The 14,598-nt window shown below is 50.4% G+C and overlaps 1 protein-coding gene across 10 annotated transcripts in view; it reads left to right on the top strand.

Annotated features, from left to right (window-relative positions):
- The window catches only part of UMAD1 (UBAP1-MVB12-associated (UMA) domain containing 1), a 181,339-nt gene that overhangs the window by 72,537 nt on the left and 94,204 nt on the right, over positions 1–14,598 (top strand). For 3 of the 10 annotated variants that reach the window (XM_078663702.1, XM_078663699.1, XM_078663706.1), the window contains one exon: positions 6,059–6,184. The exons of the other annotated variants lie outside the window; for them this stretch is intronic. The gene's annotated coding sequence lies outside the window, so the exon portion shown is untranslated. Of the gene's footprint in view, positions 1–6,058; positions 6,185–14,598 lie in introns of those variants that run through there. 10 annotated transcript variants of the gene reach the window in all.

Here is a 14,598-nt window from a genome sequence, read left to right as displayed (position 1 = left end):
GGTCTTCTCGATGACTTTTGCAGGAAACGGGAGCAGCGAGATGGGGCGGTAGTTCTTGAGGTCGGTGGGGTCGGCTGATGGCTTCTTGAGTAGGGCGCTGAGTTCGGCGTGCTTCCAGCTCTCCGGGAAGGTAGCGGTGTCGAAGGAGGTGTTGATGATGTCCCGCAGGTGGGGTGCGATGACAGCGTCGGCCTTGTTGAAGACGTGGTGAGGGCATGGGTCAGTCGGAGATACGGAGTGGATGGAGTTCATCGTGTGGACGGTGTCTTTGGTGGTGATGGGAGTCCAGGCGCGGAGGGTGGTGGTGGGGGGCGATGGTTCGGTCGTGGCGTGCGTCGGTTGAGTGCTGAAGCTGTTGTGTATATCCGCGATCTTGTTGTGGAAGTAGGAGGCGAGGGAGTTGCAGAGGTTTTGCGATGGGGTGATGTCGTTGTTTCCGGCGTTGGGGTTGGAGAGCTCTTTGACGATGTTGAAGAGTTCCTTGCTGTTGTGTGCGTTGTTGTCCAGTCGTTCCTTGAATGCGGTTTTCATGGTGGCGTGGATGAGTTGGTGGTGCTTTCGGGTGGCGAGTTTGAGGGCAGCCATGTTGTCCGGAGTTGGGTCTCTGCGCCAGGTTCTCTCGAGTGCTCAGCAGTTCTTCTTGGAGTTCTTGAGTTCGTCGGTGAACCATGGGGCTTTCTTGCTACCGGGTCTGCTAGGCGGGGTCCTCAGGGGGGCGAGGTCGTCTGCGCAGTCGCTGATCCACTTGGTGAGGTTGGTGGCTGCTTGGCTGGGGTTCGTTCCGCTGGTGGGTGGGTTCTTGCTCAGGGAAGACATGAGCTGGTCGGCTGTGATCTTGTTCCAGCTTCTGCCTGCAACCTGTTGCTGGTGGTGGTGGATCGTGGTCCTTTTGAAGCTGAAGTGGACGCAGCTGTGGTCTGTCCAGTGTAGTCCGGTGGCGTGGCTGAAGGCGATGTCCTTGCTGGATGAGAAGACGGGGTCGAGTGTGTGTCCGGCGTAGTGGGTGGGGGTGGTCACCAGTTGCTTGAGTCCGAGGTTAGCGAGGTTGTCCAGCAGGGTGGTGGTGTTGCGGTCGTTGTTGTTCTCCAAGTGGAAGTTGAGGTCCCCGAGGAGGATGTAGTCAGCGGAGAGGAGGGCGTGTGGGCTGATGAAGTCGGCGATGTCCTCGCTGAATTGTGTGCGTGGTCCCGGGGGTCTGTAGATGAGGGTGCCTCTGAGGGTGGTCTTGGGGTTGATGTGGATCTGGAAGTGCAGGTGCTCGGCGGGTGCGAGGGTGTCGTCGGTGTTGGTCGTGATGCGGATGGTGTTCCTGTGGATGATGGCGATGCCTCCTCCGGTGTGGTTGATGCGGTCCCTTCGGATGATCTTGTAGCCGTCTGGGATGGCGATGGCGATGTCGGGCGCTGAAGAGGCATTCATCCAGGTTTCTGTGAGGAAGGTCGACGTCTGGGGCTGTGGTGTCGAGCAGGTTCCAGAGCTCGACAGCGTGTCTGTGGACGGAGCGGGTGTTGAGCAGGATGCATTTCAGGTGGCTGCTGTTGTTGCTCGCCTTGGTCTTAGTTGGTGCTTGAGTAGTGCAGGTCCGGATGCAGGTGAACTTGCAGGAGGTGCAGCAGAAGGGTTCGTGGGTGCGTCTCGGGGTGGCTCGGTAGCAGCCCGGGAATCGGCCGGCGTTGAGTGCGTTGAGGGTGGCGGCGTCGTACGTCCGGCGGGCGGGCTGGGGTCTGCGGGGGCCAGGGGTGCTGGGCGCGGTCCAGGCGCAGATGGGCTTGCCTTTGGCGCGCCTTCGGCGCACAATCGGCGCGCCCGCTGCGCGTCAACGCTGTGCGTACGCCACTCTGCCATATGTGGAGAGTGGGGTGGGGGGGCGGAGCGAGGGAGGGTCAGCTGGGAGGCGGGAGCGGGGAGGCGAATGGGAAGGGCGAGCGAGGGAAGGGGGCGGGGCCGCAGGGGGGCAGCGGCGGGGAGGTGGCAGGAAACGCGGCAGGGGCTGGGCGTCCTAATGAGGGGACCAGCGGCGAGGAAAGAAACACAGGGGACAAGAGAAAATACGGCGGTAAACGCTGCACACTAACAGGGGAGAGCAAGCAGGTTACAATGAGGCAAAAAGCGGCAAATGAAACAAAGAGGCAAAGCAGTTTCCAAGGAGCAAAAAAGCGGTGAAAGGCAGGGGAGAGCAAGCGGGTAACAAGGAGGCACAGGAGAACCGCAATCCAGGTGGAGCAGAAGCGGTTCCGGCGGTCGGGGGCACAGCTGAGAGCAGTGGCGGCACTTGGGAACGGGCTCACTCACGGGGAGTGTGCACGGTGGGGTGACTGGCCCTGGTGCAGAGTTAAATTCCTTCCTTTCGGTGGGCTCTGTTTTCCGTTTTAAAAGTTCTATATATATATTGCATTCTATTTTGACCGTTCATTCCAATTATCCATTTGTTACTTGGGAGTCTGCCATGACTAATGCATTCGGCCTGCCTTTGTTGAAGTAGTTTATTAATACATTTATACGTGTTATATTCCATACGTTTGAATGGGTGTTATTACCTCGCCTTGGGAAGTGCTGGGTTTTGCCTTGGCCCAAGGGGGTGTTGTGGTTAGGATCTGTCCTTTTTGTGAAAAGCAGATTCACTACAGGAGCGCTGAAACTTTTCAGACACTCACCCCCACTCACAGATCTGGGTTGAATCGATCATCGCTCTTTAGCACACTTCGCCACCACAGTTCAGGCCCAGCCATATGCAAAGCAGTCTTTACTCTGTGCCTCATGGGAACAACCCAGCCCAAACTGCCAAGCCAGGTCTTCCCTGGACCAGAAAGAAGCATCCTGGGACCGGTTTCGGGGTGACACCTCTCACCAGCCAGGCTAGCTTGAATCCAGTGGCAAAGTGAGCAAGGTACCCACGCCTGGGCATACACTGCCTTTACAGGGGTGAATGTATGACATTGTTTTGCATTTGGTCCATCAATGGTTCTTTTTGCATTTGTCACCCGAGTGGGACGGGTATGCCCAGATGTGGGTCCCGTGCTCTCCATGCCACTGGAGACAAGCTAGCCTGGCTGATGAGGGGTGAAACCCCGAAACTGGTCCCTGGAACCTTGTTTCGGGTCCAGGGAGGACCCGGGCTGGACTGTTCCCATAGGGAGCATCCTCATACCCATGTGGTGAAATGTACCCAGTTAGTGCGAGCAAGCAAGGATTTGGCACAGACATCCTATTTCATGGCTACCAACAGGTGGTTATCCTGACACTCTTTGTTGCACTGTTATTGTCACCTACGCGGACGATACCCAACTGGTGGTCTACATCATCTTATTGGGCAACCCTTCTCCCTCTGCCCTTGCATCCATCTGGCCACCATGTTTAGGCCCCCCCCCCCCCCGTCCCCAAGTCCCAGATAAAGAGCCTTGGGATCTGGCTCGATAGAGCACTTGATTTTTCGGTCCAGGCTACTAAGACGGCCGCCACCTGTTTTGGGCTAATGAGGATGCTGCGGAGGGTGCTCCCTTTGCTCCCATTCCAGGCGAGGAGGGTCATGGTCCAGGCCCTGATACTCTCCCGCCTGGACTATGGGAATGCTCTTTATATGGGAGTCCCGACCTCCGTTACTCAGAAGCTCCAGGTCACACAAAACAGTGCGGCGCGCCTACTCTACAACATCCCCCGCTGGCAGTCAGCTAAGAACGCCCTAAGGGAACTCCATTGGCTCCCTGTGGTGGCAAGAGTGCAATTTAAAGCCAAGTGTATTTTACACAAATCGTTCCATCGAACGGGCCCTGTAATTTTACATCCCATGGTTACGCCATATGTCCCGTCCCGTTCCCTTCGCTCTTGCACCCTCCAGCTGGCAACGTCCGTTAAAATCAAGAAAGCTCGTTGGGGAGGCCGCTCTTTCTCTCATACGGCGGCGAGACTTTGGAACTCCCTCCCGCTTTCTCTTCGGGAACACAACAACCACATGTCCTTCAGGAAGGCCCTGAAAACGCACCTGTTTGCTAACACCTGCTAATCTACCCCAAGCCCGCATTAAGTAATCATTCGCAAGCGCTGCGAGGCCTCCGGGTAGCTATGCGCTATACAAGTGCAATTTTCATTTCATTTCATTTCAAGACTGATTTGCATATGGCTGGGTCTGAACTGGAATGGTATGGGGAACAAAAAACGATGGATTTAGGGCCAGATCTCTGTACTGGGGTGAATGTATGACAGTGTTATGCATTTTGTCCATCAAGTGTTCTTTTTGCATTGTCACCCCGAGTGGAACGGTTTTGCCCGGACGTGGGCTCCATGCTCTCCATGCCACTGGAGACAAGCTAGCCTGGCCGATGAGGGGTGAAATCCCGAAACCTGCCCCAGGATGCTTGTTTCCAGTCCAGGGAGGACCCAGCCTGGCAGTTCGGACTGGACTGTTCCTATAAGGAGCAGGGTCAAGACTGATATGCATATGGCTGGGTTCAAACTGGAATGGCATGGGGAACAATAAAACTATGGATTTAGGGCCAGATCTCTGCACTGGGGTGAATGTATGACATTGTTCTGCATTCTGTCCATTAATTGTTCTTTTTGGTTGAAAATGTACCTTTCATAGTGGGCGTTCACCATTGAATTGAACTTGATTCCTAATGCTTCCTTAATTTGACAGTAAGATGTTTTGTCAGCTTGTGATATTTTCATTATCACTTCTTTCACTCCACCATCTGCAAGGTTTTTTAAAGTATTTGATGACCTTTTTGTCATCTGTTTCTTCTAGCGCGTCAATTGAATTATCGCAGGTTTCAATCCATGCTATCCTTCTGATACCAATACTGTGGTTTTTTTTTCATAACAAATCTTATTGAGTTTTAACAATTTATCAAGGCCAAACCGGCCCACATACATATATCAGAGATTGTAATGTAAAAGCCTGCAAACAACTAAAAGACAAGAACTTGCATAATCAACCCATGGCCACTCCCTACCCCCCACCCTGAAAATGTGATACCAGTAATGCCCTTACTTAGATGCAGCATTAGACCCCGTCTCAGTCCCTCGTGCTGCATGACCATAGTGTTGTATTTCGGCATGCAGTTGATGTTCCATAGTATGGACTGGCCCAATACTATGCCCCTGTAATCTGCCCATCTGTCGTGCCTGCTGCGCGGCGGGCGGGTACGGAAGACTACAAAAGGGACCTGATCTGAAAGCTTCGTGTTCTAGCTTTCAGGAATTTGGTTTGTCTTCTTCTTCCGAGTCACTTACCTGCTCATATCCGGTTCCTGCGGAGAGATTCCAGCATCCCTTTCATCTCCTGCCGAGAGATTCTGGCGTTGCTCTCTTCTCCTGCGGTTATACTCTGGCGTCCTTCTCGGCTCCTGCGGCGAGTCTCTGGCACTCTTCTTGTCTTCATCCGGCCTCCACTCGCAGGTCCTGAGTCCAGCATCACGGCCCAGCAACTCTCTTCTGCCCAGAAAGAAAAAAACTGAGAAAGAAGTCCAGAGCAACTAACCAGTCATTCTCCAGTATGGTAATGGCGCGTAGGCGCTGCTAAATCTTTGTATTGAAGAGGCATTTGGTTACAAAAACGTATCTAAAAGTGGATACTCTTCTATGGAGATCTGTTTCTTCCTTTTGTTGACTCAGCTCAATCTAGAATGGTCCTCTAAAATAGAAGGAAACTAATTATTTCTTCCCCATAGATATAAGGGGCACAGTATTACTGTCTCCTTAAGTAAGGAGTACTATTCATGATTTTCTGGTGCAATATTCCTACGTTGAACTAGCAATTTGCTAGGGGACGTTTGTGTTCACTACAGATCTCCTGTTGTCATGAGCTGTTTCCAGTAATGCATAGGTGGGTGTTGCGGAGTTCTTTTATTTTTTTTGTCACTTTATTTTGTTGCATTTTGCCCCACTGACACTACCCATTTATCCTGTTCATAGATAATAGCCATATTCCACTTGAGCAGTTCGAGAGTATAATGGAAGAAGGGAATTAATAAGGTAGTGTAGAGAGAGAGAAACCTTACCCATACCATCATGACAATATAATTCCTTTCTGCACCCTCATATACTCTATCTCTCTTTTTAGGACAGCCTCCCTGCTGCCCAGTCCTATCCTTGTGTGGGAATCCTCGTGGGACAACTTCATCTTTTTTTATTGTCTTCCATTCTTCTCCTAATTTACTACTATCTTGCATATCGTCCCTGCAGAATCGTAAGTAAGAATTTGACACAATCACTGTCATATCTTCTAAAGCTTTTGTGGGCATCCTCTAGCTTGGAACACTGCCACCTCTATCCCCATACAGTGGTCTTTCCCTCTCTTCCATACCCCCACTTATGGTGGTGTGTTTGCTTTCCTCAGTCTAGCTATGTCTCTTTTCGCCAGCGTAAGCCCCAGAAATAACAAGTGCCATTAATAGCGGTTCCTGCCTATTCCCTCTGTGCTATGAAGAAGGAGCAATTTTGGGTCCAGTGAAATGTCCCATGCGAGAACCTCCCCAAGACATCTACCCTCACCAGAAGTGTGTTAATGCCACTTAGCTCCACACAGTGTGAAGAAAGTGTAGGAAGCTGGCTCTGTATATACTATACCAACGTAAGGTATAGTGTGCACAAAGTCCAGTGGATCCCCAAAGGTGTAGCAGGGGCTAAAGTAGATAATACCTTACTCTCTTTTGTTATAGAGTGAATGAGCACTCAGGCTTATCAGGAGGGTAGTTTTAAGCATTTGTTGTACACACTCGGGCAAGAAATTATGTCAGTCACACACTCAAAGACTAAATCCAGACCAATTGTTTGAATAAAAATTTATCATTGTGTTATTTTATTTCTACAACCAAGATATAGTTAGTAGCAGGTTAGTGATATTTCTCATACAATGTTACTGTTCAAAATACAGTACACTCAGGTCTGATAGGAACCTTTTACATTACTTTTGCAGTTTAGAAAACCATTTATAAACTGTTCAAAACACTTCTGAAATTACTTCTTTAGTTTAGCATGAAACACACTCCTAAGACAGTCTTAGCAACACAGGACATTATCAAGCAGGCTAACTATTATACAGACATTAAGTTACCTTTGTTGCAGTACAAGACAGTTCAACATTTTGACGAATTTTCAGAGAATATCCACCATTCAGTCCTATGGAGAAAAAGAAGTATTATGTTTATAAGTGAGTAAAATGATTATAGGATTGGAGTTTTGTGGGGTAGAGCCAAGGTTCACCAAGGTTCAGGTTGGCACTCAAGGGTCTCCACCGGTGGCACTAAGGCACCCGGGCGTAGAGTGCAGGGTACAAATGTTAGCCAATAGGGCTAGGGGGACACCTTGGTTGGGGGCTGCTCACGGGCAGGCTACTCGTTCTCGGGAGCCAATTTACACCATTAAGATCAGGGCAAAGGGGGTCCAATGTTAGCACCAAGTCCACACCACCAGCGGTGCAGGGCGGCCGGGTGCAGGATGCTCAGTAGGTGTCGGGAGCCCAATCGTTTCAATGGAGTATGTCAGTCGCAAAAAAGGACTGCAGGCTGGAGCCAGAAGATAGGACGAAGGGAGCCAACGACTGGAGGATGAAGATGAAGAGTTGCTGGACACCAGGACACTGTAGATCGGGCACCTCAGGCCACAGGGTCTGCCGATGCTGGAGTGTTCTTTCGTGTCTAGTTCTTCTCACAGGTTCGGGGTGTGGTTGGGGAAATCCTTCCGAATGAGACTGCAGGCATCGAGGAGGAGGTTGGTGGAGGTTGTCCAATGCTGGATCATAGGTCAGGATCGCCGGGGTGACCTCATTGGGGGGTTGGGCCACTCAGTGGGTGTCCGGTGCAGAGTGGTGAGGACTCGCTGATCCTGACCTGACTTGGGTTGGTGTTTGGACAAATCTGGTGTCCACTAGAGATCAGAGTTCTTTGGAAGGCAGGAAAGGTCTTCGGGGTTTTTGGAGGCTGCAGGCACTCCAGGATCAGCTTGGAGGGGTACAGAGCAGGAGACAGGCCGGTAGGGCTGAGGCCAAAGCAGTTTTGTTGTCCTTCTCTTCTGCAGCACGGATCTTCGTTCCTCCTTCTTGTCACAATGAATCTGAAGAGGCAATATTTGGGGTGCCCCTAAATACTAAATTTAGGTGCATTACAGGGGTGTTCAGGTTGGAACCAGTGGGTCCCTTCCCTTGGGTGTCTACAACCCTTAGTATGCCACCCTCGAATGGGAGGGGGGCATAAGCCTGTTTCTGATTGGAGGGGTCCCCCAATCGACAAGATGGCAGGGACTGAGTTGTGTGCATCACCTCCCCGCTCCCACCTGAGGGGTGGGGTTGGCAAAGGTGGGCACACCTCTTGTCCTACCTAGGATTTCCCGCTGGTTCTTGCACCCAAAATGGGGGTTAGAACTGGTGGGAGCCAGTTGCTGATAGCAGCAAAAGGCTGTGGGCAGCACAAAAGCGACAGGCCTTTGAAGCTCCCTCCTTGGGTACCCTGCCAATCCTGGGGAGAAAGCATGACACCCCTGCCCAGGATTTGCTTTGTTTCCAGACACAGAGAGTGGAGGGCTGTCTACCCAGGTGGTCCAGAAATCTGTCCGGTGGTGGCAGATGGCTGGGAGCTAGTCAAGAATCTCACTACAGGTTGTCGTTTTTTCTGAAATATGTGCATTTTTTATTAAATCCAACACTAGCATCAGTGTGGGTTTAATGTGCAGGGAAGTTTGACACCAAACTTTCCAGACTTCAGTAAAGCCACCATGGAGCTGTGGAGTTTGAGTTGACAAACTCCCAGTCCATGTACTCAAAATGGCTACACTGCTCTTCTAATGTCTGTGAATGGCACAAACACTGTAGGGGCATCTTGTTCATGCAGCTATGTCCTCACCTGTGGTATGGTTTACCCTGCCTTAAGGGCTGTATTGCCTGCTAGAGAGATGACTTATCTATGCCCCAGGCAGTGTAGGTGGGGATGGCACACAGGGATGTGTGCCATGTCGACTCTTCTGTTTGGTCTGCACGAAAACACGCAGTCTGGAATGGAAGTGTGTGGGTGTTAAGGAGAGGGGTCTCTGCGTGTGGCACAGTTCATGCTGCAGCCCTAAGAGGCTCTGTCTGATCATAAGGCCCTTGGTACCAGGGGTACCTTTTACAAGGGGCTTACAGGTGCCTCAGATATGTGTCAATTGTGAGTAAGAAAGGTACAGGTTTGGGAAAGAACACAGGTGCTAGGGCCTGGTTTCAGAATCCCAGCACACACTGTCAAGTTGGCATCAGAAACCTGGCAAAAGGTTAGGGGGTGACCATTAAAAAGTGGCACTTTCCTACAGGAAGGTACCCTCCTTTGCCTCACAACAAAGACATTTGGAGGATCCAATCAATCCCATGTGCCATAGGTGGCTCCTAGTATAATAAGCTCTGTGTAGATATTTCAGTTGGATCAGACTGAGCAGGGAAGATATTGCCTTCCCACAAGGGGCCTCTAGAGATTTCGCCAGTCATCTTAGTTTGTGTTTACAATATCATCCCGCCATGCCGCCCTAAGGGATGGCAGTGGAGTGAAGCTGTTTGTAACTGGAGACTGATACATTTCAATTATATTGTGGGTATCAAGATCTCCCATTAACCATTTGCCTTCTAGCGGACTAAATTCTGACAGTTCTTGGAGGTCTTGCAGCTAAGGGGATATGGCGTGTCGCGACTGTAAGCATTTGTAGAACTGGCTACGGTGCAGCTGATAATCACTTTGCATCCCCTAAAACGATTTTAGCACCGTGCCATGCATGATATCTCCTGGCATAGAAATGCCTATGACATCCCAGTTTTGAAACCTTCTCAGTTGGTCCGCCCGTCGATGAAAATTACCCTGCCACAATGGTGTCCCTTGTGTCAGTCTCCCCCACCACCCCAACCTTCGTAGGGACAATCTCCATATATGTATTACTACCCTAGATGCCGGGGAAAGAGATCCCATCCCCTTCCACTAAAGAGAAAGTCGAGCACGGAAGTGTTGCCCATCTCTCTGTGGCGTATGCTGGATGGTCTTGCGCGTTATACCACTAGTTATTAATAATCAGTAAGTGGGAGGCAGCCTAGTAGGATTGCACATCAGCAGGAGCAATGATGCCCCCACAGTATGTGCACTGAAAAGTCCAGAGAGCTATACGGGATGATCCCTACCCCCAACCCCACACCCCTTTCCTCGTCCCCCCCCCCACTACAAAAATGGACTCAGAACTGCTTAGACCTGTCGGAACCATGATGGAGGGATAGCGTAGGGGTTATTCTGGAGCTGGTACACCATTCGAGGCAGGGAAACCATTTTGAAAATGGCTGATCTGCCTAACAGGGACAATGTTAGCTGGGACCAGGCCTTCACTTCTTCCTTAACACGCGATAGCAGTGGGGCTATATTATGGGTTCACTAAACGGTTGAGTTTGGAGGAAAAAACACCCCTAAATACTTGAACCCATGGACAGCTAGCCCTAATCCTGACGCCGTGTCTCTAGTGGCCCCACCTATTGGAAATATCACTGATTTCCCAGCATTCATGTATAGCTCAGAGGTCTCATCAAAAACCTGCATAGTGTGCATCACCAGCGTACCAATACTGTGCTTTTTGGCAGTATCAAATGGAAACTGTGGTTTCAGGAAAACGGCAGCATCATCACCAGCTGTGGACCTCACTGACGTTGAGAGTAGGACTGTAGTATAGACTGCAGCGAGACCAAAGCGGCTGAGGAATGCAAGGTGGCGCCTGGGTGGGCGCCATACGACAGGGAAGTGAGCGGTCTAGAGACACTGGACGCAGGAGAAGTGACATCGCGGAAAGAGGGAAAAAACAATGGTTGGGAGAGAAGGTGTGTAGAGCGACGGGCTATGACTTGGAGGGAGAGAAGCGGCGCGAGGGAAGAAACACCGGTGGAGAATCTGAGGAAGGACGGAGGAGACCGGCGGGAGAGCGGAAGACGTCGGACCAGTGCCGAAGAAGGAGAGTTCCCCAACAAACAGCGTGCAAGTATCCGGACGTCCCCTGAGGGAACAGGACGACGCGATACCCAATGCTGCGGTCCTGGAGGACCATAACTCCAGGCAAGTGTCTTGGAAGGAAGGTTGGAGGAGGAGGTTGGCGTGGAAGGGCTTCATGGGTCTCTGGCACAAATAGGGCACTTGCAGTTCCTGAGTGGCAACCCCCTCACAGAAACCCCATTTCCCTTGCCCTTCAGTTGTTCTTTCCTCTTAAACACTACTTATCGGTGACCCAGGAATGATGGTGACTGGGAGCACATTATAGTGTGATAAAAATGTAGTCAAGACAGTGACGGTATTGTTATTTCTGTTTTTTTTTTGGGGGGACGCCGGCCCTGGTTGGAGTTGAGATACGGTTTGGGGGAAGAAGGCCTTACCCTAGACAACCATGCTTCAGGACCTCGTTACCCTTTCATTGTGATAACATTATTGGTGGTGCACCTAGACTGTCGGACTGTTAGTGTTGAATAAAGTACTCCATTGTAATATACCTAAAAGACCACCTGTCTTCTCCTCAATAAAGGCTCTAAGTTCAGGGTACCCCATCAGTGAAAAGGGGGGGGGGATCATCTCAAGGACCCTCTCCACCTCTGTCCGCTGCCCACTTGAATATGCTCCATTCATACCATCTCTAAGCCCCAGCCGCGTGCTTCCACCAGTGTCGTCACTGCTGATCTGATGTCCTAGGGTCTCTTTTCGTCTTTGTTGGTGAGTGACTGTTTTGCCACCTGTGTATGGTTGTTACCGTTCTTGACTTTCGTACCTGGTTTTCGCTATCTTTAGCGTTTCTTGGAGCCTGGATGCTGCGGCTGCTGCTTTTGGCAAGCTCATGTAACAGGCTATAGCGGCCCTCTGTTATTCTCTGTACATGGTTGCAGATGCCTTTAGTGCAGTGCTATCTTACCATATGTAGACTGGCAATGGGTTGTGTTGTGGCGCACTCCCTCTTCTTTCGGCCTTAACAGCAAGTTCCAGGCTGAATGTGACTGAACTTTCAATGGGGCTTCATCTTCTTTGAAAGCCTTGCACTGGATGGAGTGGCACTTTGACTCAACATACACTACACCAGCCGCTGACTACTTCATTTTGAATGAGGTTCACGTGGCATGCACAAGCAGGTTGCTGGACCTCGGCAAACTCTTAGGGAGAGCACTCTCATTTCTTCGGGTTGCAGATCCCCTATCTCATCGCCAGTTGTAGCGTCCTCCCCAACTTGGTAGTATGCAAATGACCATGCGACACACAGAGCTATGTAGTGCACATCTTTATTCTTCAGAGTGCAATCATTATTAAACACACTGTGTCACAAACTTTACTAACCACACGCAGCCACCCCCATCCTCACCAGATAGCCGGCTGGTAGATGGCGTGTGTGTGATTTTACTTTGTTACTCTGACTTCGCTTGAGATGCACATAGGTGTTTTAAAATTATTTTAACATCTCCTGGCCAGCTTTCTATATTCCCCACCATACCTGCCACTGTTGCGCTCGCTTCTACAGTCCGCCGCAGCAGTTCCTCCCGATTTGTGTGGATGGAAGCATTTTCTCCCACTTGACCTCCTGCAACACTGCTGGCTGGGTCAGCAGCCTAGTGTTTCAACTGACACTGGCCATAAAGCCATTATGCTGGGCCGGATGCAAAGCGGGCGCGCCAAAGGCAAGCCCATCTGCTCCCATCCATGCCTAGTGCCAGAACCCCTACCGGTTTTTGATCCATGACCTTAGGGGATGCACCAAAGGGTTCCCCGGTTTTAATATATACGCTCTCTGAATTAGTAACATTGACTAGCTGTGAAGTATGCAGCTTTTCTCCTGCAGCATCCTACCTACCATCAGATTCTCTCATTCCCCACCGTAAATGCTGTTCATGTCGCTCCCTTTCTTTATACCGTTGTGCACTAGTGAATGCCCGATCCTTTGTCAAACATGCCACAGATATGGCCATTTTTATTGAAACCCATCAGTTTGATATTATATGTATCACTGAAACTTTGGCCAAATGTTCGCCCAACCCATACCTTCTTACCGCAGTCCCTCCTGGCTATACCATTTTTAGACTTGACCTCTGAAAAGAGGAGGGGGGCTTGAAATTATTTACAGCGACCAGATCAAAGCTAGATTTGTTGCTTCATCAAATGAAGACTGTGAACCCCTATCTTACTGGTTTGAAGTAACCAAAAATACATCCTTTAGAGGGCTACTTATTTATCGCCCACCCGGCCAAAGAAGTAGGTTTCTCAACTCCATCAGTACACTCCTTTTTTTCAGTTTTATTGATAGAAAAACAATACAATACAAAAAAAACATCAAACCATACAATAACACAAGAAACTGAAATCAAGATATTATCCAAAAAAGCATACAATTGAATGTCCAATCTGGTTCGTGAATTACAACAATCATGAATAAATGAAAGGCCTATGGATAACCATAAAATACGAGTGGAAATATAGGGGGGAGGTGGGGAGAGAGGTTCCATTATGCAAGACCCAAAGTTCTACGGTCGTGAGGGTCACCAGATTGCGTGTTACTTCCAAAGAACATTACTCCAACATGTATAGAAATGCAAATCGACGAGGGAGGCGCGGGAGGGCTGGCATAGCACAGGTAGGTTAATCAGTGTGGGGGCTACAGCAGCTTCAGTAGCTGCGGGGATTGGTCGCGCCCTAGCTGGGATGGCCAGAGAGATACAAAAGGGGATGATGGACGGAGCGTTTGAGCAAATCAAACACTCACCCCCAGTCAACTGATCTGGGTTTAATCCATCACCATTCTTTAGCCCACTCAGCCACCCCGGTTCAGACATGGCCATATGCAAATCAGTCTGACCCTGTGCCTCATGGGAACAGTCCAGCCTGAACTGCCAAGCCATGTCTTCCCTGGACCGGAAACAAGCATCCTGGGACCAGTTTCGGATTCATAATCCTCATCAGCCAGGCTATCTTGAATCCAGTGGCCAAGTGAGCAAGGGACTCACGTCTGAGCATACCCTGCCACACTCAGGGCGAACAAAGCGATACAAAAGGGGATGATGGACGGAGCGTTTGAGCAAATCAAACACTCACCCCCAGTCAACTGATCTGGGTTTAATCCATCACCATTCTTTAGCCCACTCAGCCGCCCCAGTTCAGACATGGCCATATGCAAATCAGTCTGACCCTGTGCCTCATGGGAACAGTCCAGCCCGAACTGCCAAGCCATGTCTTCCCTGGACCGGAAACAAGCATCCTGGGACCGGTTTCGGAGTCATAATCCTCATCAGCCAGGCTATCTTGAATCTAGTGGCCAAGTGAGCAAGGGACTCACGTCTGAGCATACCCTGCCACACTCAGGGCGAACAAAGCGATACAAAAGGGGATGATGGACGGAGTGTTTGAGCAAATCAAACACTCACCCCCAGTCAACTGATCTGGGTTTAATCCATCACCATTCTTTAGCCCACTCAGCCACCCCAGTTCAGACATGGCCATATGCAAATCAGTCTGACCCTGTGCCTCATGGGACCAGTCCAGCCCGAACTGCCAAGCCATGTTTTCCCTGGACCGGAAACAAGCATCCTGGGACCGGTTTCGGATTCATAATCCTCATCAGCCAGGCTATCTTGAATCCAGTGGCCAAGTG

The sequence above is a fragment of the Lissotriton helveticus genome, chromosome 10, assembly GCF_964261635.1.
Source record: "Lissotriton helveticus chromosome 10, aLisHel1.1, whole genome shotgun sequence".
Classification (NCBI taxonomy): Eukaryota; Metazoa; Chordata; class Amphibia; order Caudata; family Salamandridae; genus Lissotriton; species Lissotriton helveticus.
Note: the sequence above shows the minus strand (reverse complement) of the source record. Positions and strands in the feature narration are given on the sequence as shown.